Source organism: Tursiops truncatus, chromosome 13, assembly GCF_011762595.2.
Source record: "Tursiops truncatus isolate mTurTru1 chromosome 13, mTurTru1.mat.Y, whole genome shotgun sequence".
NCBI classification, from domain to species: Eukaryota; Metazoa; Chordata; class Mammalia; order Artiodactyla; family Delphinidae; genus Tursiops; species Tursiops truncatus.
Window position 1 is genome coordinate 70,424,702 of NC_047046.1, and position 21,012 is coordinate 70,445,713.

Consider the following 21,012-nt stretch of genomic DNA (forward strand, 5'->3'; position numbering starts at 1 on the left):
GCCATTGTTTCCTCAGAGGGTTTCGTATCAGGACTGGTAAATTCACAAATTCAACTCTGCGTTATGACACAGATCAGCTGTTATTTTTCCAGTCTCAGAGGAAACCTGGAGGAATCTCATTCCTTCAATTGTATTAAATTATCTGCCAGTGTTGTCCTTTCCTTTCATTGAAGCATTTGGCCTGGGCTGCAGGAACAGCAAAAATCTCTTTAAAAGCGTTGTTTCTTTGAATGTTTGGTTTACCTTTTGGTTCCACAACAAAATAACTTAATAAATGAAGGGCGAGCAGAATTGTTACTATAGCAATCCCCATAGTAACGTCAAGATGCCAGGCACACTCATCCTTCCAGCCCTCTGGAGGCATTCTCCTAGCTCGACCCACGTTTCAGGTATAGCTTCCCAGGCTTCAGCTCTGACGGCTTGAGATTTTAGGATATTCAATTAAGTGCATTTTATTTCCATCCTAAAGAGTGAATAGACTCACAAAATGCCAAGCATTCTTATCCACTTATATCCCCTGCAGAAAAGTCAGAAGTGAATTTTCTCTGAGCTTGACAGTATGTAGGGACTGCTTGCATCTCAGTTGCTTTTCCAATTTTAGGTCTGTCCTTAAAAACAACAACAATAATCCCAGTCAAGGCATGAATTGTTCTTTGTTGATTTCAATAGTCTTACATAACTTACACGGGGGGCAGGACTAGGAGATGAAACATCTTCAGAATGCAGCATGTGGGAACACACATGTTTTTAATCTCCTATTTTCCAGAAGATAGCCAGAAGTGATCCCCAAGAGGTCACTTGGAGAAGCCTTTTGCCACCTGGTAGGGTTATAAATTGATTCTCTGGTTAAGGTTGCTGTTATTAGGTTGAATGAATGACTGAGAGGTTATAGGAAAATTAAATGGGAGACAGAAATGGATTTTGAACATCATGTCATAACTTTATATAATAGGTATTCATGCATACATGTAAATATGTATGTCGCAGTTTGTTCATATTTAGCATACATTTATAAACCAGTTGATGAATATCAAATAGTGGATCTGTGTATCCTGTTTCTTAGCTCGTTGTATCTTGAATATTAATAGTGACACCCTAAAGGCAGAAACTACAACTGGAAAGCAGTTGTGTTAAATTCAGAACCAGTGGGGCTGTATTGTGATGCAGCTTAGAGAAGTCAGGTCAAACTACTTTGACAGATAAACACAAGAAGCAGGAGAATAAAAAGCAAGCCACAAACAGTCAATTCATAAAAAGAGAAATAAGATTATTAAGAAACACATGAACAGTGTCCATACTCCCTGCTAAGCAAAGAAGTACAAATAAAAATTAGCATACCAGGATGTGGAGCTGGGCTTCGACTTTTGCCCTGGAATCAGCCAGCACCAGGCCCCCAGCAAAAAACCACAGGTGTTAACAAGTGAAAGAGCAATCAGACCCCAGCCTCACGTCACACTTTTATAAGCAGAGGACAGGAAGCAGGCAGGAGGGAACAGGAAGCAAAGTTGGAAGTGGTCAGGGGCAGTGTTACTCATCAGAGGTTACTTCCTCTCTCCCATGGGCAAGGGAGGGGGTTGGCCTGCCTCCCATGATTCTACTCAACCTAGATAGAGAATCACCCGTTGAGACTGTAGGTGTTAACAGATAGGCAGACTTGGATTTACTTCCCTGCCTGGAACTCTGCTTGGGGAGCAGACAGGCTTTCTGATCTGCTCCCGTGCCTACCAGACAGTCACAATGAGGTGAGAGAAGCAGCCTGTACCCGCCCCCCCGCCAGCTGGTATCCCCAAGGATGCACAAGTTTCTAGTGGGTGACATGGGCACCAGAGACTCTAGCTAGTATTGATTTGCTCAAGAAGCTTGCCTAATGCGTGAGGCCATCCAGTGGTGGGAACTGAGAAGAGATAGAGAGATACAGCCGGATCTCCCATGGAAAGAAGTGTGCAGAGGGGATCCTACAAGGTCTTCCAGAGAATCTAACAAATTCAGAGAGACTTTGCATCCACTTCTTGGAAGAGCCAGCCACCCCTGGATGTCTACCACATAGAGATATCGATGTGTAGTTAGTCTAAGTCAGAAAAATAGTCACGTGCCCAAGAAAGAATATTGTCATTGCATCCCTATGAATAAGAAGATGCCGGTCCTTTTTCCTCACACGCCTCTCCTCTAAAAAAATGGCTTCAGAGATGAACCTATGCTGAATTGAGATTGCCCAACAAACCAGTCACATAACAATGTGATATTGTTTGTCTGGTGAGCTACCATGACTTTAAAATACCTAGGTTGCTGAGGGCACAGTGAAGGAAGACAAATTTGCTGATGTGAGTGTACATTGGTTTATCTTTTCTGAAGGGCATTTTGTCAATTATGCATTTAAAAAGCCTTAAAACCAGGCAGGCTATTTGACCTACTGATTCTACTCCTAGGAGTTTACACTAAAGACATAATCAGAAATGTGCACAAATAAATACAAACAAAAAAATGTTTATTGTGACATTATTTACAAAAATAAAAAGGAGAAAACTTGAATTTCAAGTTGAAAATGGCTAACTAAATGTTGGCATATCCATAAAATAAAATACCTGCAACCATTAAAATTGTGCCTTTAGGACCATTTAATGATACTGCACAGACCTCATAATATAAAGTTTAGTAGAAAACAAATAGCACAACATCTGCCATTACATAAGACATAGGAGGGAAGAGCAAAAATATCTCTACTGGCAGAAGACATGAGTATATAACTGAAAAGTCCAAGACACTCAATGGAAAAGCACCACAAGTAATAAGAGAATTCAGTGAAGTAGCAGATAGGGAAGAAATCAGTGTAAACAGCCTTCATACATACAAACTAAAAGTAGTTAGAAGATATGTGATAGATATGTTTAAGACAGTAATAATGATAAACTTAGGTACATTAAAAAACCAAAAGTTGTGCAAAAACTGTACAAAGAAAACTAAAAACACCCCTCAAGGATGCAAAAGGAGATTTGAAGAAGTGGAAAGACGTATCAGTTTCTTGGATAGACAGAAGTCAGTTCTCTCTTAGTTAATTTATAAATTTTATTGAAAATTAATTTAACTTAAACAATTAATATAATTTTTAAAATACCATTTGGGAGGAAAGATAAGCTGGAGTAGTCAGGAAATCCTTGTAAAAGAAGAGCAATGAAAATAAGGACTGGCGTGACCATATACTAAAATACATTCTAACGCCTCTATAATTAAAGAACTCTATAGGCACATGAGTAGATAGATCAATGACTAGAAAAATCCAGAAATAGACCTAATTGCATATGGAAATTTAATATACAATAAAGATGGCATTTCAAATTGGTGGCAAAAGATGGACTTATAAATAAGTGGTGTTGGGATAAGTGGATAGCCATATGGAAAAAGATAAAATTGGATCCATTTCTCACATTGTACACCAGGATAAATTCCAAAGGCTCAGAGATCTAAATGTGAAATGAATGAAGCTATACATATTCGAAGAGAAGGGTATTTTCCTCCAATAACTAGGATGAAGAAAAGTGTCTCAACTATTTAACCAAGTCCAGAAACATCAAGTAAAAATCTAGCTAAATTTTATGGTATTAAGAAAAAACTTTTTCAAGTTAAAAACATCCTCTAAGCAATGTAAAAATAATGACAAATGGGAAAAAATTTGTAACTTTTATCACAAAGGGTTAACATGTCAAATATATAAAGAGCGTCTAAAAGTAGAGAAGAAAAAGCCTGTAACTTGGTAGGTAAATGGACTAGGGAAATGAACAGACTGTTCCCTATAAAAAGAAAGGCAAATGACTCTTAACCATATGAAAATAGAGTGCAGCCTTGCTCCTAATAAGAGAAATTCAAGTTATAATATCCTGAGATACCGTTTCTCACATATCAGGTGGGCAACAATCCAAACGTTGCACACACTCCTCCAGAAGTGGTTAGGACCAAGACCACTGGGAATAGAGGCCCAGAGGATGGGTCTGGCTGGGGCACTTGTGGTCCTTCTGGACAGTAATGGGGCTCCTGCTGCTGAGGCTGCTTCTTCCTCTGGTTTCTTCTGGGGTGAAGTCACTGGCTGTTCAGGGTGAAGACTGGGGCAGACTGGGCTGGGGAGTGAAAGAGCACAGGTATAGGAAACAGGGCACAGATACACGATGCCCTATAGTTAGAAATATAAACACTGGCTGTGCTTATATTAAAATAACATATTAAAATAAACCTAATTCAACAAGTATTGATGGGGTGCCTTCCCTGGGCCAAGCACTGTTCTAGACACCAGGGATTCATCAGTGAACAAAACAGTCAAAAATCCTCATCCTTCAGATGCTTACCTTCTAGGCTTCTCTACCACTTTTTAGTCATCATTTTGCAGCCGAGGCTTGGATACATGCTAGAACTCAACCCTAATCACCCACAATGCTTACTGGAGAATTGCAGTCACCTCTTTGACAACATGATTTCGTAACTGTGACAAAATACCATATTTGAGTTAAAATGCTCCAGGACTTAAAGATGGCCCAGTAGCAAATGGCTGACTGTTTGGTTCCTCCCTTGTAAGTCAATCATCACTAATCGTTTGCCACGTTCATTTTGTAAACTTGTCTGTTTTCATTTATACAGGTGCAAAAAATAACATTCTCATAGGCATGAGATTGTGTGCATTTTTTTTTTGTTTGCTTGTTTTTTGTGGTTTTTTTTTTTAACATTGCCTGCGTTTGAAAAGGGTCAAGCTGATTATTTTACAGGCTGTTTACATGAACTCCCATACTGGGATGTAGCACGCCAAGTCTCACTCAAGTTCAGATGCCCACAAAGCCTCCTGGAAACTCAGAGTGGTGTTTATAACAGGAAACGGTGACCCCAAGTCCACAGAGCCGCACTATAAACGTCCTCAGAGCTGTCCTCTGGGTCCTTATTAGGGGCCTTTTTGTAAAGGAGATTGCCTTATAACTGTCTTCTTTACTTCCAGAAATAACTCCTTTCTGGATGAGGCTCAAGACATGTCCTGAGTAAGAACCTGTGTTGGAGTCTGTGCTGTAGCACATGGTGTGGTTGCAGTGTACGCAGATCTGGTAGAAATTGCAGGCCGTGTTGCCTGTTCTTATTTTGATGCTTAGTACAATGCTTTGCACGTAACAAGTTGAGTCAAAGAACATATAAATACAGTCAATTCTTATTGCTCAGGCAGTTATCTTCTATAAAGTCACAACAAACACCGAATTCATGAATCCTGAACCATTGCTCCTAGAGGAAGTAGAGGGTTAGGTTCCTGTGAGTCTCTGCTCACAACATTTTGGTCAGCTGATCAATATGTAGCGATGTTTTCTGTGTGTTTCTGCTTAAAGACACCTTATTTAATATGTATTGTTGATTCATGACATTGAACTTGTGGCCAATAGCATCATAACTCATGCCTGAACAAAGCTTATCTAACATGTATACTTTCTACATAAGGCACATCACAGCCTTCTTGCTCTTAGGAACACTAGACAGCACTTCAGCTCTATACTTGGGGACCATTTTAAACACCAAAATCATCAACAAAAAGCACAAAAATGAAAAACGTGGCACTAAACAGGCTGTGAGAAGGTCACTCGTTTTATAGTACGAGAACTAAAACAAGAAGACCGAGGGTCACCTTGTTCTATCTCAGCTGCAAACGTACATCTCAGAAGACTCAAATTTTTCACCGCTCTGTGTTTGTCCATGAGTGACTATGCAAGCACCGTGACTATTGATTCTGAGGTTAAAAATAAATATTAGCAAGTAGGCGAATTTGCAAATTTGGAATCCATGAATAATGAGGATAGGTTGTATGTAAATGTATGTGACTTTTAACTTACAGCACTTAAGGGCAAGCAAAGAAGAGCAAGTATAAAGTTTCCAGCCATTATAAAATTAAATCTGCTCTGAGCACCCACATATCTGACTAGTGGGAAATTCCATTTGCTTAGTAAAAAAAAACATGTTGATCTGTGTGTGTGCTGTGAGAAAAATCAAGGGAAGTTCCTCTCTTAGCATCTGGTAGTCCCCTTATTGCTTTTGTCCTTTAGTCACTTGTTACTGGTGCCAAGTGCTGGTATTCTAGCATCACTCAAGCCTCTACTCCAGGAGGGTGCAGAGGGGACCTTCTCAGCAGTCAACAAAATTGACTATGGTTATATAAACCCACTGGGAGGGTCACTGATGCCTTCCAGGCCAGCCTGGTACCAGGTGTGCAGTCTCTCTCTCAGCATCCCACAGTAATTCCTCACTGGAGCATATCCTCCAGGGGACCCAATGCTGGAAAATCCAGTGGTCCTTGGTCCCTCCATCTCAGGCATCCCCTGCATTTCCTATGGACCCAGTTGTTCCTACCTCTTTATCTCAAAATTCTATCTTCCTTTAACCAACTTTATGCTACTCAGAGGCCTAAAGAGGGTGGAATGAGGGGGATGAGGTAGTGAGAAGGAAGTTTTCACTTCCCCTACAGGAATGGGAGTAAGAGCAACTCAGATATTTGGAGCTATTGAAACAACACTGGCTTCTTTTTTTTTTTTAATACATTTATTTATTTTTGGCTGCGTTGGGTCTTCGTTGCTGTGCACGGGCTTTCCCTTTGGGGCGAGCGGGGGGTACTCTTCATTGCAGCGTGCGGGCTTCTCATTGCGGTGGCTTCTCTTGTTGTTGAGCACAGGCTCTACGCACGTGGGCTTCAGTAGTTGTGGCACGCGGGCTCAGTATTTGTGGTGCACGGGCTTAGTTACTCTGTGGCATGTGGGATCTTCCTGGACCAGGGCTTGAACCCGTGTCCCTTGCATTGGCAGGCGGATTCTTAACCACTGTGCCACCAACACTGGCTTCTTATACTCAAAATGAGAATAGGGAAAGGAAATGCTTATACTAATTACTTTTTGTTCTTCATAAATCATTGTATTACAAGTAATGTAATGTTAGGAATGGCTTATTTTAACTTAGTATAGTATTTCTATATTTGAACTTTTAGATGGGAGCCCAAATTATCATAGTTCTTTTGTGAAAGGGGAAAAGGTCTACAGAACAGATTAGAAGCAGATTAGGGGCAGAGACTATAGTTTGTATTTCTTTGGTGTTATTTATAACATTAGGATGGTAATAAGCAGAGCTAATATGTGATAGATGCATTTAGCAAGGCCCAAATCCTCTGTATTGTAGATATGAGCCGTCGGACAGGGCGGTCTTCAAAGCACCTTCCCAGTGTAAATTTCTATGGTGCGTTCCAGAAAAGTGACACATTCATGGCATTTTGAAAATCACTTCACATAAAATAGAGAACTGGATATTTAGACGAGTCATGAATAATTTCATAAGCCATCTTTCCTCATTTATATCTTCTGTGAGTTTAAATTTCATTATGTATCTGTTCTTTTAATATGGGACTCATCACAAACTGTTAAAATGTTAGGCTATTCAAAGAATGTTTCTGAATCTTAGAGGAACTTGATAATAACAATTACTCTGATTATTGAATCACCCATATGGTCTAATTTTATGGCTCTAAATATTTCTAAACTATGAGCCCCAGCATCTTCATCTGAGAGATGGGATTAATATCTACTTCAGAGAGTAGTTGTGATGAGAATTTGGATATTATACGTGAAATTGCATGATGACTTATAAAGTGAGATGTAACTATGAAGAATGACTATGAATTCTCCCTCCTTTAATTCTTATCCTAATTCAAGTCACTGACCAAGGCCCATATAAAGTTCAACCTTCTCTCTGAAGCTTTTTACAACCACTCCAGCCGACAGCTGTCTCTTTGTCCTCTGCATTCTAACCACGTGTGCTGCGTACTACCCATCCTGGTTCTCAAATATTTGGTTGCTGTTTCTTTAATGTGCTTTGTGCATACGTTCATTCTTAAAATTAAAATCTGGAAGAAGGAGACTCCGGCTTGGTGCTTATTGAATGGATGGATGATGAGAGCGATGGATAAATGCGTCACCTTTGCTCTTTTCGGCCAGGTGATTTAGGATGACTAGAAGAAACCCAGATGTCAGTGCCTGAGAGCTCCCTTTTCTTCACTATCCAAGTCAAATGGCTCAAGGCTCCATCCAGTGTCAGTGGAAGGCCTCCACACTCTCCCTGATAACCTCTGAGGATTCCCAGGGAGAGGCTTATGTTCTCCTGGGTCCGTCTCTGTGTAGCCTGCCTCCAAACTAACTCTCTCAGCTCCAGTGGCCAACATCCTCCTTCTTCACTGCTTTGGTCCAGGCTGAGCCCTGCACCACTTCTTCCATTCTGTCCCAATACCTCTAACACACCTCTAGGCAGATCTTTACAGTGACAGAGCTTTACCGAAGCTTTCAAGGTAGGAAAGGGTGGTGTCAGCACAGAATAGGAAACAATTGACAATTGAATGTTAATCACCGCTATTCTTGAAAGTCCATCAGCCGTCATTTCACCTTGACTTTCACACTGGCTGTCTTTTCTTCTCAGGCTCCTTGCCAACTTCTTGCCAAGTTGCTCAGCCCTCTCTAACCAACAATGAAGCATCAGTGACCAGTTCCCAAATGCCAGTTAATTTTTAATGTAGTGCAGTTTAACTCCCTTTTTTTCATCCTATCTTTTAAGACAGTGGGAGCATCGTTTATATAAAAAGGGGCCCATCAGGCTATCTTCCCCCAAAAAGGGCTGTCTCCTCGGAGATGAATAATTCCACTTCTCTGCCAGGCAAAAATAATGGAAAGTCGGTGTTATATTTTAAATAGTAAATATTCCCTGAATTTGTCATTTTAAAAGATCTTTCACTTGAGATTTCCAGAATGGTGCGAGATACACTCATTCCCTCAGTAGCCTTCTGTCTGGTAGTCAAATATCCCGAGGACCATTTCTTCCATCCATCTCCAGAAGCCATCAATTAACTTCTCGTCTTCTCAGCATGCTGAGTCTTCATGGACAGTAGTGATGTCGTGAGGTTTGGTCTGTCTTAAACATATTCAGTAAGTTATGAAATGCGTGCCAGACACTGGAGTGCGGATTATTTTTTCTGCACTCTAAAACATCGATTATAAGCAAATCAATTTCACATCCTAAACATTGATTATAAGAAAAGCTTGTCTTATCACCACCCTTTGAGCTCACCAGCCAGCCTCCATCTGGTTAAAAAAATATATTATTTAGCTGGAAGGCTTTAGGGCAAGAAACTCAATAATGTATATGCTGAGCCTACCAAGTTTTCAATCTTAAACTGCACATTTCTTTCCATTTTCTGCTTCCTTCATGGCCCAGTTCCTGCTTTGTCTTTCAAGTAAGGTTTCGTCTTGTAACTAATCCCATGACACTCTTCCCTGATACTGAATATCCTATCTGCCTATGTCGAGTTACGCCATCCTACACCAGCTTATACAGTGCCTCCCACGTGGGCTGTTCTGGCTCCACAAAAAAACTGTATGATTATTTATTGGCAGAAGCGCGTCTTAGGCTTATTACAAATTCATCTTGGTGCGTAGCTTAGTGCTAGGCACATAGAAGGTACTCAATAAATTCTGTTTAACATCTAAGCAAAATAATTGCCGAAAGAAGTTTTATCACTTGAGAATGAAATGTAGAAACGTGAAAGAAGAATGAAATGTAGTCCTCTCTACTATGCCAAGCAGAGAACTTGTGAACTTAGTCATTAGTGAATGAATATTGAGCCCCATTGGTATACAGTTGTCTGTTAAGAGTTGGGGAAGATACAGATGTAAGAGAAAGTATGGTGTTGTTCTCATGAAGGCTGACATGGCTATTTTCCTCTTGCTCCATTGGAAAGACATCCAGTTTGTTGTACATTTATAAGATATGAGCCATGAAACACCCATACATTTAAACTCAGGTAACATTACGATAAACAATGGAGAAAAAAAGGAAGTAGCATCCGTTAAAACATTTAGCAATTACTAATCCTTTCAAGGCTAAAAACAGCTTGTCTTCACAAAGTCATTTGAATCGAGTCCAATTGTTAGACAAAAACATTTTAGAGTGCAGACATTTTGGGGAGACAATTGACCATGCCTTTTAGAAATGCGTACTTTTAAAGCAAAGACAGTCGTGTGTTGAACTTTCTGTGGAGGTTGGCTCTCCAGTAGCGTATGTGATGATTTCATTACTATCCCGCCACAAATTCTTTTAAGAGATGGAAATGAGAAGTTTTGTGTTTCTTTTCTGAAATTTTCATCACCTCTGTTAGAGACAAAAATATAGTTTCCCCTTACAAATGATTCTTTTTAAATGTACAATTCAAGCAAGCCATGAGCATTCTACCAGATTGTCAATACTAATGGTCATGAGAATTGCAGGCAAGATGGGGACACAGCACATGCTGTCTTTTTGGAAACATTTGCAAGGGTGGTCTGGAACCCACGAGGTGAGAGAGAATTTAAGAAGTAATCTTATATGGCAAGAAAGCCAGCTTGGAAACTTCCTGGAAACATAAGCAAAATCAAAGGCCATTGCTGTAAAATTTCCAAAGCACTCCACTCAAGTAGAAATATTGCAGTCCGAAAGAAAATCCCTGATAGAAGGGTAACATGAAATATCAAGTCTTATCCAAGTTTTTGACAATAAGTCATAGCTATGTTAGGTGTTACTGGGGCTATACACTTTAACTGTGTCATTAATCCTTCGCTCTATGAAACATTGGCAGATAATTTATATATTTCATATGTAGGTGCAAGCCATCATATCAGCTTATCTAAGTGTCTTCTATTGTTTTCCCATCAACTGAGGTCTAGATGACACAGACGTTGCCAAGGCTTTCTGGGCACCGGCAGAAAAACATTTTTTTCTATGTAGCTGTTTTCTCCCAGGAAACACCTCGACCTCACTTAGGTATTAGGCAGTCAGAGCTAATCCAACTGTACTAAGAAGGGAACAGTAACAAAAGTGTCTTATTTGATAACTTCTGCCCTCATTTGATTTCTTTTGAACACTTTATTAAACATAAAATGCATTATCACCTTTTCATGTATCTTCCATGTCCAGAAGGTTCGTCTGAAAGATTGATTTAGTTGTAGATACTGAGGGAGTGTCACTCTGTAGCTGACCCTTAGGGGTCTTCTGGTGTCCTAACCCAGGGGTTTTAAATAGAGATGTGTTTTCCAACGCAGACTTTCCAAATGCGATTTCCTATCAGTGTGCGTGGAGAAACAATGCTGACAATATTTCTACTCATCTTTTAAATCCCCGAAAGGTGATTATATAGCATATGGCTGTTAAGTTTAACTAAAGTGGGGCGGGGGGGTGGAGAGGGCGAGTGGGGTAGGAGCCCTGGCCATGAACATTCCAGAAACTGGAGCAGCGCCAGCTGAAGGAGTCAGGAGGCCAGTGGCCGGATGTGCACAGATCCCTGGAGGGGAAAAAAGAAGCCAGAGCGGCTTAAATGGTCAAAGAATCCAATGTAAAGTGAGCTGCAAGGGTCAGATCTGGATTGAAGCCCAAATTCTGAGTCTCCGCATCCGTCCGGGGATAAACTTGGCTCCTAATCAGGGCTGACAATTAGGCCGTACAGTTAATATTTTTACAGCTGTTTTATTAATAACACATACAGTGCATCCAGCCAGAATTTGTTGGAGACACCTCAGGAAAACGAATGATGTAAATAACAGATGGATGTAGAATATTCCTACAAACAGGCATAAAGATATTCCCTTCTTGTTTAAAAAGAATTTAAATAGACAGATTGTAGATAAACAGGCAGACAGAAAGGGGGAGAGAGAGAGGATTTATGATATTTGAGGTAGTGGCTGCATGCATTCACATGGTAGATGGACACAGACACAGAAGCTTTCTATAGGGGAGGAGAGACTCAAAGCCTTGGCTTCCAGAAAAAATAAATTCCATGGTGCAAAGGGTTGAGCACAGCAGCGTGGGGGCCATTAGAAGCAGGTGTGCTATGTGGTTCCTCTAACACCTCCTCTGATACATGTCGCAGGTTTAGAGACGACTCGTGTCACTCGCCCAGCCGTGCCAGAGCCCAGCCTTGACGCACAGGGTGGCCTGGGGCGGTCCTTTCCTCTTTCTACATATGTCAATCTCCTATCCAAAGACCCCATGCGCACTTGCCCATTTTGCATCCGAACCAGGAGCCGTGATATTTCACTCTGAAAAGAGAAATAAAAAATTCAGGATCTTTGTGTCTTTTGTTTTCACTCCTATTTTTTTTTTTTTTTTTTTTTTTTGGTACTGCTTTTTCATGTGTCTGCTGCACTGTGCTCCTTCCATACTTTGCAACCAGATGGCTCAGGAGCGAAGAACAAAGGCCACTAAAAAGTGGGCGGGGAGAAAACGAGAAAGAAGCCGAGAACTGAAAGTCAAGGCGAAACCAGAGATCGAAGCAAAACCCAGAATCTTTAATCACTGGTGACTTTTGGTTGAATTGTGAACCTAGAACAGTTATTCTTCTTGGTGATACTTTATGTGTGGTGTGTGTGTGTGTGGTGTGTGTGTGTGTGTGTCTGTCCATACACAGAAACATCCCCAGTCGTTTATTTCACTGATAGGGATCAATGTCAGAATCCTGTTTCCTTCGATCCATCTCTATGTTTCCTGACACATATCAAAAGGGGTGTGAGGCACCTTTACCCAGAGAGCGTAAAGCACAGATGTGGGCATGGAAGATGCATCCCAGCACCTAGGGAGAGTTGTGGTGAGTTTGAAGGACTCAGGAGTTGTAAGACCTGCCATTTCACAGCTGGCCGACCTTGGGCAAGTCACCTCCCTTCTCTCACTCTTTGTTTCTTCCTCTGGAAATACCTACCTCAAAGGGATGTTGTGAGTGTTAAATGGCTAACATGGGTGAAACTAGAAAGCACCAGATGAAAAGACTGTGTTTTTCCTGGAGTACTGCAACTTCTCCCAAAATGAAAGGTGGCCTAGAGTTGTCTTCAGTGCTTTTCTATGACCCTCTATGCTCTTGAGTTTTATACTGCACTTAGATCCCTACCTAAGCCTGCCCCTCCAGATTGTGCCCTGTACTATCAAGCTTTTCCTTGACCCCCAGTTGAACTTACTGTTTGTGTACCATTGGAATTTTGTTAGGTTTTAGGATGACCTAATTGTGACTTGGGCTCTTAATTACTTTGTGTGTGAGCCATAGAAAGGTTTCATTTTTAATCAGGAACTTCTGTAGATATAATGCCTTAAAGCAAAAGGAATGACTATCTAATGCTAAAATTTCATGCAGGTTGAGGGGGCTTAATGACTTTAGAAGGGAAACAGTTGTTATTCTTCTGGTCAGGGATACACACAAAGGCCTCTTCTGTATCCTGGTAAGGCCAGGCCAGCATCCATGCATTTGTGGGAGTATCGACTAGGAGGAAAGGAAGACTTCTTGTGTGATTTATAAGTACTTCTGCTAAAAGTCCCTTTACACCCTTTACATATCCCTTTACACACTCCAGGTGGGCTAAGCTTTTCTTCTCTCTGCAATATGTAGTCACACTCCTCTTTCTAGACTTAGACAGGGTGAGGACACTTGTGAAAAGGCAAGACTTGATATTTTCATTTCATACGAAATCACATCCATGGCTTTTGCCTTCTCTGATATCATGGGGACTCTGCAAGACAGTGAGGGGAATTGGGGTTCCAGATGAGTAAAATGAAATGCAAAGAAAGTGACTGACTCCCTTGTCTTCCAAGGCCAAGCAGGCATTGGGGTGTGCATCGCACCTTCCCTAGTCAAGAAGAAGGGGTGTGGTCGGTTTCATCATCTAGACAGAGACCTGCGTCTATCTGTATCATGGGCTGAGCTGCTAACTGATGCTCAGAATCTCACACATTTGGCAGCAAATTGTAGAAAAATTAAGAAGGACTTGCAAGTCAGCCTACGAATTTCAAATCTTGACTTTCCTGCCAACTATATGTTCTGAACCTCTCCAACATTGCTTAATTTCCTAAGTCCTTATAAAATGGCATCATGATTACCTAACACATAGGGTTGTTGGGAGTGTTCAAGGAAATGATGCATGGAAAGCAATTAACATGGTGTCTGGAAGCCTAGAGAGTGTTAAAGGATGCTGCATTTCATATTCTCATTATGGGCTTAATGAGCACGCCCCTTTCCATATTCTAGAATCATAGAACACTAGAGTGGATGGAAACTTAAAGGAGTGGTTTTCAAACATTTTGACCAAAATCTCTAAGAAGAAATGCATTTTATTGTATCACTCAGGACAAAAAAAATGAATATTACTTGCCATGGAATTATTTGAACATTTTTCAAAAATTGCTAAAAACTGGGGTTTGTTTGTGATAGCTTCTGATGTTTGTCTCTTTATATTGTTTCATTTTTAAAATTTAATAAGCCTATTGTAGAGGAGCAAAGCAATTTCAATATGCATACATACTGAAACAGAAATTGCATGAAATAAGACATACTGTTACTGCCTTGCCATGCACTCTGATACTTTCTTCTTGGTTTTTTAAAAATTTATCTATTTTATTTACTTATTTTTGGCTGTGTTGGGTCTTCATTGCTGCGCATCGGCTTTCTCTAGTTGCGGCGAGCGGGGGCTACTCTTTGTTACGGTGTGCGGGCTTCTCGTTGTGGTGGCTTCTCTTGTTGTGGAGCACAGGTTCTAGGCACGCAGGCTTCAGTAGTTGTGGCGTGTGGGTTCAGTAGTTGTGACTCGTGGACTCTAGAGCGCAGGCTCAGTAGTTGTGACGCACGGGCTTAGTTGCTCTGCAGCATGTGGGATCTTCCTGGACCAGGGTTCAAACCCGTGTCCCCTGCATTGGCAGGCAGATTCTTAACCGCTGTGCCACCAGGGAAGTCACTTTCTTTTTGGTTTGATTCTGGTTTTTTCTTTTTTAAACGTTGGTCGTGATCCAAAAAATTGTTTTCAAAACCCACTAATGAGTCATTACTAATGGTTCGAAAACACCGATACAGAGAAAGCACTTCTTTTTGCAGATAATGAAATAAGGCTTAATATGACTTGTTCAATATCACTCATATGACAAGGGCAGAACTGAGCCCTCAGTCCAGGGCTCTGAGCTCCCAATCCCAAGAGGCTTACAATCACTGAAAGGTACTAAGCTGCAGAGCCTTGCCCTTTGCTGTTTAATGTCTTGAATATCTAGAGCAGGGGTTCTCCGTGATCCGTTACCACTCAGAACAGCCAAACAGACATATGCGGGTCATTCCGAACATTCTTGAAAATTTCCTGAATCTTAACAAAGGTCTGTTTTCTGCACTGCATTGGCAACACAGTTGGAAAGTTACTTGAATGTTTTTCAAAAGTTGTTTATAGATTTGAAAACTGTTTGGGGTTTGTGATTGCTTCTGTTGTTTGCCTCTTTGTATCATCTCGTTTTTCAAAATTTAATAAACACTTTGCAGAGGAGCAAGATAATTGGTCACACACTTGTGGGTTCCCAGATTTGTTTTACATGTGTATGCAATACAGTGTAACTCAAAACATGTTCAAGCCCAGTGCATCAAATCATCTCTGATGCTGTGGTCGAGACCAAAGCAGAACTCAAGCGAGCACCCATGGCCCCAGACCACATCACTCACCGGGCCTTTTGACCACAGCACTTGGGAGCCAGATTCTGGCCCCGGTGACGTATGTGGTGTCGTCGCGGCCATGGCCATGGCCGGCAGGGGCTGTGACAGGCTCACACAGAGGGCCGAAGCCTCAGCCTGGGCCCGTTAGTGTTGAAGGCTTTGCCCAGCTCTGCCACAGAAGGAGGCAGCAGCCCCTGCAGGATGCCAGCGGTGCCAGCGGCATGTCTGCCCAGTTCCTTTCACCTGGACAAGCTCCTGCCCCACAGTGGGCTGCTAAGCAAGGTTTGTCTTGGGCCCACTTGTAAAACAGGTAAAGGCTATATTATCTCCTTTCTTTCTTTATCCGGCACCTCCAGGACCTTCCTTTTTTCCCCCTACGAACCATACAAGCCCATTTTTCACTGGAAGGGTGCTAAAGGCCTTGTGGGTTTTCTTTTTGTACCAGATCCTTGGGTGGTCTTTCTCTATAGAGATCATTGAGCTCTTTTTACCTGGGATCATTCTGTTCCTCATTGTTGAAATTCATAAGACAGTTCAAAATCACCTTCCACTCCCATTCCATCCCACTTCATCACAACAGTTTGCACCTAATAAGGCCTGGTTAACTTGCAGGTGTTTGCTTTGCTTTAACCTCCCCATGAAGAAGGAATAGGTTGAGAAGATTTGGTGAAAATGCCAACAGACCTTTAAATTGCAACAACCTGGCTCTTCGAGAAAAAAAATAAGTAGCCAAACTATACAATCAATGTCAGCAACCCATCCGGGTCGTTCAAGCCCCAGTTTGGATGCCTCTGAAATCTGCACCAATCACATATTTACTTATTAAATCATTCATCTATCTATACATTTATTTATCCAACATTTCATTTAATGATGACGTTTAGGTCTTCACTACAGTGAAGTACACTTCACAGTAGATTAAGATCCAGGATTATACTGATGAAGTGGATTGCAACACGGAAGCTCCAGTCCACGTGGGGACGTGTATGTGCCTTTGCCACAGAGTGAAGGTCCAGAAATCCTAGGCTCACAGTGTCTTATTAGTTATTCGTAGTGAATCACAGCAGCAGATATTTTCTCCGTTTCATTTTATAACGGAAGGTCTGGTACCAGTGGCTGTAAGCCCAATGTTGCTGTTCCCCTACAACGTCTCCAAAACAGTTTTAAAATGAAGAAAGCAGTATTTTTTTTTTTTTTTTTTTTTTTTTTGCTGTACGCGGGCCGCTCACTGTTGTGGCCTGTCCCGTTGCGGAGCACAGGCTCCGGACGCACAGGCTCAGCGGCCATGGCTCACGGGCCCAGCTGCTCCGCGGCACGTGGCATCTTCCCGGACCGGAGTACAAACACGCGTCCCCTGCATCGGCAGGCGGACTCTCAACCACTGCGCCACCAGGGAAGCCCGAAAGCAGTAATTTTTATAACACAATACCTAGAATGTTCCATTTCAGCCCCGATTAGACATTCAGACCTGAGACTTTTAGCCATGGAAGTACAGCCATATCGGTTTATTTGCTCAAAATTGCTACCTATTGATTATCTTAACTCATAGCCATAGCTGTGTAAATATAGACACCATGTGAACGGTCTGGCCAACACATGTCCCTTACATATATATGACTGTAAACTCCTTTCTCACTCCTTACCCACTGTGTGGTGATTAAGTTATAGTCTCTTGCTCCAGACCTAAGCTTCTGTAATCTGTTCTGTGATACCGGGATAACACTCTGCAAAGTAAGTTTTCCCTTTGTTTCCAGTTAGGTTCAGGCAATAGGAGATAGTAGAGGAAGGAATCCAGGAGTAGAGGAGAAGGGACTTCTTCTTTGGACTAGATATTGTCTGAACTGAATTGTCCCAGTAATGGCACCTGACGCCACCTCCTTTCAGCTTTCTCAGGACCAGCCCCATCACCACGTTCCCAGGGAACTTCCGCGTCTAGGCACAGACGCCACCCTACCTAAAGGTCTGTGCCCTTCCTCCTTGTAGCCCTTCCTCTGAACTGCCGGCTTTCTGGCAGTGTTGCCTTTTTGTTCTTTAACCCTCTAAATTCCCTTATTAGATTTTCCAGTTGAAATACTTAATGTGATTTCTGTTTTCCTCGTGGACGCTGACTGTACAGTATTTGTACCAGGAGGCCCTCCAGGATGGGGTTATGGGATTGGTCTGGTTCTATGCCTGGGCTTGAGTGCAGTGCTGGCACCTGCTAATGGGAATGAAATGTTAGTATTTCATGCCAGGCAGCAGCCTCTCAATTTCTTGTGGCTTATTGTGATAAAGTCCCTATTAAGTCAGTGTCTTAGGGGACCAAATGCCTGCTGAACTTGGCCTTCATGGGAGCAAAGTGAGGGATAGTGATGACAGTTGATGACGAGTTCAAGGACAGCGGGGTGAATGAACTGAGTGAATTGAGGGGCTTATAAGAGGGCAATGACAAGTTCAGGGCTTTAAGCTCTCAGCTCAAATTACAGTGAGAAAACTCAAGAACTTTTTCTATGGTAGCCCCCAAAGATTCTCTTCTTATAGCCACAGGGCTGAACTCATTGAAGACCAGACTCAGAATTTAGTTGTGTCGATTACAAAATTACACAGACTCACCAAACATCTTATGTGAAAGTCAGGGCATTGGGGAAAAAGGGGACACTTGGGAGATGACCTCTGGGTCAATTGAGCCAAAGCTGAGAATCTTGAACCCCCAAAATCTTAAATCTTGAATCCTCTGAGCCTCCCTTCCTAGTGGAAGCAGCTCATCCTCCTGGGTTTGAGAAAATCAGCTTCCCTTTGCTCAAAGGCTCTAGAATAACCTTGCTTGGGGCAGCTGCCTAGCAACAGATTGTCTATTCTCCTGAAGACTTGCCCCAATTACTGCTTACTGTCTTCAGACCTATAACTAGATTCATATCTCAGCAAGTTCCAGAGGGACAAATGCAAAGTCTGATCTGGGAGGAGATAGCTTATACTAAAAAAAAAAAAAAAAAAAGTAAGATGTTATTCGCTTATAATGACAGAAAGCTAGCATATGTGTGAGAATGATTTCCAAGGGTGTTAGACCAAAGATGACGAATATAACGTTGGATTGAGCTGAATTTGTTGATATGAATACACTTAACAGAGACTTTAGATTTGTCATAATTGCCCACTTTCTTCTTACTTCTCGCCCACCCTCAAGCCTCTTCAACTACCACCTCCATCTCGTCCTGTTCCTCGACTCACTGGAGAAAATTCATTTCTCTTGGTCCACCTCGTCCATTTTACCATTTCTTTTTTATCCGTTTCTCTTTCTCCTCCTTCCATTGCCTCTCCTTCTTTTCTCAAGACAAAAAGATTGTAAGAATAGTGCTAGTGATAGGCATATATCAAGGGAAAGGAAATTCATAAATTTTGAAGGGAAATTAGACAAAAATAAGAGTCCAGCTGATCAAGTGCCGGTATTCGTGTACCTGAAACACCCCCTTCAGATTCTGCATTCTAGTTAGGATCTCAGGTCTTTCACAAACAGGGCAACTGAGGCCTAGAAACGTTAAATCATCTTCCTGGTGCTATTTCTATTGCCCTCTGTGGTATTCCTCTTCTATTATTTATCATTAAAAATTATAATATTTTATTTCCATTAAAGATTTTCTTTTTATTTATGTATTTATTTGCTTATCTTTAATGACCTAGAACAGATGCACAGTTTTATAGCAGAGTTTTAGGGGGAAATGTATTCGAAGTGGCAAATAACCAACTTCAAAGAGAATTTGAGATAGAATCCATTTTTAAGTTGGGCATCGCTTGGGTAATCCTTCAAGTAACAATTGAGGAAGGGAATCGGTAATTAGATTAAATGGTTAAGATCACAGATTTGGGAGCCAGAATGCCTGCGTTCAGATCTAGTTCTGCCATTTCCCAGCTGTGAAACTTTGGGCAAAATATCGTCTCTCTGAACCTTGGTTTCTTCATTTGTAAAATAATACCTATTACATGCTGGTGTTATAAGAATGAAGTAAACTAATAGATGTTAAATGGTAGGACGGGACTTGGCACATAGTAAGCTGTATATCTGTAAGTTTTATTATTAACATCATTTGAGGGCATTATTTTTATCCTGACTTTATAAATAGGGAGCTTAAACTTAGTATCAACTGACATGCTCCAGCAGCATGGCTGGTAAATGAAAAAACTGAGATTTGAAACGACAGCCATTCAATTCCGAACTCCATGTCCTGTCTGTGAGGCCTTGTGGCTTTCCTTTTAATAATCAAACATACAGAAGTAGATGTACCACCTAAGAGGACCCACAGATTAAATAACTTCCAGTGTATAAGAGTTTCATTCACGTAAGTGGCGTTTTTTTAAACTTGGAAGGTATGTTTAAATTGCTAAATAGTATAAATGAGATTAATCAGTTTTGGACAAAAAATAATTGTTTTATTAACGATATGGAGGAGAAAGAAGAGAAAGCGGGAAAGATTGCCCTTTATCTTATGATAATCCTCAAAAATGGGTCACAAGACGTTCTCAAGGAATCACATGATTTCTAACTTCTAGACTCAGAAATAGTCCCTTGTTGATGCTCTAGTCACTACCGCATCTCATGTTTTGGGGAAAGAGAAAAAAACCCCATCCTTCCTCCCAATTTATGACTTATTATACAAAAAAGAAGCCCTTAAATGTTATGAATTTTTAATTTTTTTTCATTTAGTTGATTCTCTTGCTGAGAAAAGTGACTGCCAAAGAACTGTGCCTAGTATGAGCAATAAACATCAACCGTATCTGCTGCATTAATAATTTAAACATAAATAGTCAAACAGAATGATCTGGCAGGTCCCACAGGTGAATCATGCAGAGTTTTAAAGATGCTGGTATGTTTAAACCAGGCAGCTTTTAAATGAAAATTTTACCCCAAGTGTGGTCAGAAATGTGTTAGAGAGCCCATGGATTCAACATCCATTCCACTACCACACTGATCTTACTGTTTTCACCAGGATACATCCCTACCCAAGACCTCACTACGTTAGGACTTCCCTGATGGTGCAGTGGTTAAGAATCCGCCTGCCAATGCTGGGGACAGGGGCTTGATCCCTGGTCTGGGAAGATCCCACATGCCACGGAGCAACTAAGCCCATGAGCCACAACTACTGAAACCCTTGCTCTGCAACAAGAGAAGCCACCCCAAGGAGAAGCCTGTGCACCTCAAGGAAGAGTTGGCCCTGCTCACTGCAACTAGAGAAAGCCTGTGTGCAGCAATGAAGATCCAACACAGCCAAAAATAGTAAACTTTTTCTAAAAATTGAAAAAAAAAAGAGACCTCACTAGACTATGTTTTATCCATGGGATTAAGGTCAAGGCCATCTCTAAAGTGGTTGTTTACCATTTACCCTGAACTGGTGTCCAGCATGGACTTCTGATTGGCTGGGCATCCATTCTGACTGGTTAGTCTCTGTACCTTTTATTTTTTTTTAAAGCTATTTAAAATACCATTGTATTTGTAGTTTTCTATCTCTGCAGTAAAAAGTTATCAT

At 41.3% G+C, this 21,012-nt stretch overlaps 1 long non-coding RNA gene across 1 annotated transcript in view; it reads left to right on the plus strand.

Annotated features, from left to right (window-relative positions):
* LOC141276210 (uncharacterized) overlaps nt 1-17,433 on the plus strand; it is a 164,597-nt gene extending 147,164 nt beyond the window's left edge. Inside the window, exon 8 of the long non-coding RNA XR_012325422.1 lies at nt 17,399-17,433. This is a non-coding gene — a long non-coding RNA (uncharacterized lncRNA). The remainder of the gene's footprint in view (nt 1-17,398) is intronic.
* The last annotated feature ends 3,579 nt before the right edge of the window (nt 17,434-21,012 follow it).